We start from the raw sequence: 3789 nt of genomic DNA, 5'->3' as shown, positions 1-3789 counted from the left end.
TACAGTGGGCTCGAGGGACCCGCCCCGCCCGGCGGCCCGGGGGTTGGGGACCACTGCTCTAACCCACTTAATCAGTTCAAAAAAGTCAGACGAAAACCGAATGTACGAAAACTGAAGCAATATTTTCCATAAGAAATCATGTAAATCCAATTAATCTGTTCCAGACACCCAAAAATATTAACAAAAATACATTTTATAGAGAACTATATTTTTACATACAGAAAACAATGAGAAATAAATATAAATGGCTAATGAAATGGATAAATGAACATTCAACATCACTACTTTTATTGAAGACTTGTTGGCGTATGGAAGACAGCGAGGAGGGGAGAGGGAGGAGGAGAGGTTATTGTTTGGAAAGGGAATCCCCCTCCATGCAGACTTCATGTATCAAGGCCCTATCCGGGGTTACTTTGGGGTTTATTTAGCAGTCACAGCAAGCACAAAAAACAATGGCAGACTGAGTCTCAAATGCATGGGATGCTTTATGTGGGCACTCGATTCCAAGAAATGAGTGGCGGGCCGGCGGACGAGCTTGGTACGGATTAGTGATGCTGAAGGGGAGAGGGAGGAGGAGAGGTTATTGTTTGGAAGGGGAATCCCCCTCCATAAGGACTTCATGTATCAAGGCCCAATCTGGGCTTACTTCCCTTCACTCATTTCTTAAGGGAAATGAGTGGCCGAGTCACGCAGGCAGGCGGACGAGTTTAATACGGACTAACGACTTTGAACCGACCAATCAACTGTACCAAAACCGAGCGGATGTACGAAAACTGGGACAAAATTTTGACAAAAAAAAAGTCATCGAAAACCAAATCGTAAAAAAAAGTTGGGCATACGAAAACCGAGGTTCCACTGTAGTCGAATATTTTCCTCTCTACTCTGCTACTCCAGCATACAAGTAAGACTGTTTTCCTATGCTGCTTTCTCCAGCATTCTACTAAGACTGTATTTTACTATTTTACACTTGGCAAGCCATGCACTCCTCTGGTGGAAAGACTCACCTTTGAACTATCTTACTGAGTGTGAATAAGAAGTATTCACCTGCAGCTCTGCACCAGTGATTCCGTACCATCTCATCTGGGCCGCTTCTCTGCTGTCACCCCAGAGCTAGATCCGACAAATTCTCCCAGCTCAACAATACAGCGGCAGCACTTATCAGTCACCGGCTACATCCTCCTTCCCTCTAGGGCAGCTCCTCCAGTTATCCATCCAGTATTAACTGCTGATCTCACCGCCCCAGCTGTAGAACTCATGTCTCCGGCGACTCCACACTTCTGTGTTCAACTCTCTCTCTGATTGACTCTCTGTCTCCATTTATCCTCAGGTCCAGAGCTCCTATCCTGGCTCTGCCGTTCATAGCTCTCCTGCCCCTGAGACAAGCTTGCACTCCTGGCTAGTCCTCTGGCTCCTTAGCACTCACTTAACTACTCCTTCAGCTCAAGCCAGCATTTTTCTCATTCAGTTTTGTTCAGTCCTGGTATAATAAATTTTCTGTTCTAAATCGCTCCCTGCAGTTTGGATCCAGTTATTTTTTCATTCTCTAGCCTAGCAGCAGAGAGCGCGCCTAACAACCTCCTGGTAGTTTTCCCTCATGTATTGTATTCTTTTATATTCAATAAAGAAAGTCTCACACACACACATACACACACATTTGATACCACATGAGCCACTTCTGTCTGCCCTGTTCCCAACAGCAATGTTGCGTCCCCTAATACTTGTCTGTGTATTAGGGTAGGTCTAAAATCACTAAAATCATCATAAATTTACAACCAATTTTCCAGCTATTTGGTTTGTTACAAACCCCAGAGATGTATTTTCAGCATGTTTGGTTAAATTAAAAATGCTGATTTTCATGTCATAACAGTTCATCTTTTGCAGATTGCAAAAAATATTAATATAATATACAAAGTACACTTTGTAATTATTAAAAAGTGATTATTGTGCCACTTCCCTGTATTGTTAAATGGCTGCCATAATACATAATTACAACAAACACTAAATTTAAAAGATTAAATCCATATTTTGGCAGGCTACACAATTCTTTTTTTAAATACATTTCTAGTGAAATGTTCGTTTTCCTCATTTACATTTTATTTCACTTTATTTACAAACAGTGTTTATACACAGTATGTATTGGAAAGGTTGTGTAGAGTTGCAGTTTAACGGTTACATATTCTAAAAAACCAGTCTAACAGTTGTGTACAACTGCATCAAGAAATGATACATTTAAAGCCTATAGTAAAAAATTGCCAGTGGCACTGACTGTGCACACATGGTCTGAAAATTTAAAAACTAATGGGATCACTCCTTCCTTTACACATGTTGTCTGTCTTCTAATGACAGCTGCAGATAGCTGAGCAGTCACTGGGCTCAGCATCATTTCTCCTCACTGCTACTGGCCATGTCTGTCATTTCGATGTACTTTTCTGGAACCTATACACGTTACACTAGATGTGCATAATTCAGCTGTATAGCAAAGTGAACAGTCAACCCAATAAACACAAGTTAAGCTCAGCTGTTATTTTTACTGAAATCCAAGGGTGAAACTGTAAAATACAACAGAAAGAAAACAGAGTTGGCCTGAGTTAAAGAGTAGATGTAAAATAAAATATCACTCATCATTTTCAAGTATGACTCAGCTGTATTTTCATAGTAAATAAATGACTATTTACTTAAAAAGGGCATGAAACAAAAACAATAAAATCAATCACCATGTGAGTAACCAACAGTGGCATTAAACATCTGATCCTGATGACTAATCTACAATAAGAGACCCCATAGTGTTTGCTAAGCAATATAGAATGCTATAAGTAATGAGTCTAAAATGAACACATACTTTTCCACTTCAGTATTACAAAGAAATGCTCCAAATTCACTGGGGTCACAAAAATATAACTGTTTAACACTTAGAGACACTTCATCTAACAAACTCTGGAAGACAGGATGGATGTAAATTGCCAAATCAAATCTGCACACTACACACACTGCTGTTTTCTGTCCTACATTTCCTGATTTTTCTGACAACTTCCTGTATGACAGGAAGGAGAATTTAAAAAACTGCTATATACTGACCACAGCAGCTGTCAGTATTTCTTTCTTATCTAAATACAGTCCAGAACAATGAAAGTCTGTGTGCTTCTATAGCTAACATTTCAATACAGACATAGGTAACAATGTGTCATGTTAGTGCCATGAAACAGTTAAAGTAGACACTTTAAGGCTACTTCACACAATAACTGATACTGTGATGTCTGACTGAAAAATATAATTTCCAGTGTCTTACTGATGTATTACTTTTTTAAAAATACTGATCATTCTCTCTACACCTGATCATTAGCTATCTTAACTTATTAGCAACAGTATCATTAATATTAGCTTTAAAGAATGATTAGTAAAATTAGTTGCTGAAATACATCAAATTCATCATTTTGTAAAAGTAAAATGTTGTAAAGTAACTTCTTACATGTGAAATGTTATTCCTTGTTGACTGGTTCTGGTATCCTTTTTTTCCATCCATCTATTTTCCTCCGCTTATCCGGGACCGGGTCGCGGGGGCAGCAGTCTAAGCAAAGATGCCCAGACTTCACTCTCTCCAGACACTTCCTCCAGCTCCTCCGGGGGAATGCAGAGGCGTCCCCAGGCCAGCTGAGAGTCCCTCCAGCGTGTCCTGGGTCTTCCCCAGTGCCTCCTCTTGGTGGGACATGCCCGGAACACCTCCCTAGGCAGGCACCCAGGAGGCATCCAAAACAGATGCCCGAGCCACCTCAGCTGGCTCCTCTCGATGTG

The sequence above is a fragment of the Monopterus albus genome, unplaced genomic scaffold (assembly GCF_001952655.1).
Source record: "Monopterus albus unplaced genomic scaffold, M_albus_1.0 scaffold51.1, whole genome shotgun sequence".
Classification (NCBI taxonomy): Eukaryota; Metazoa; Chordata; class Actinopteri; order Synbranchiformes; family Synbranchidae; genus Monopterus; species Monopterus albus.
This window is presented reverse-complemented; position numbering follows the sequence as displayed.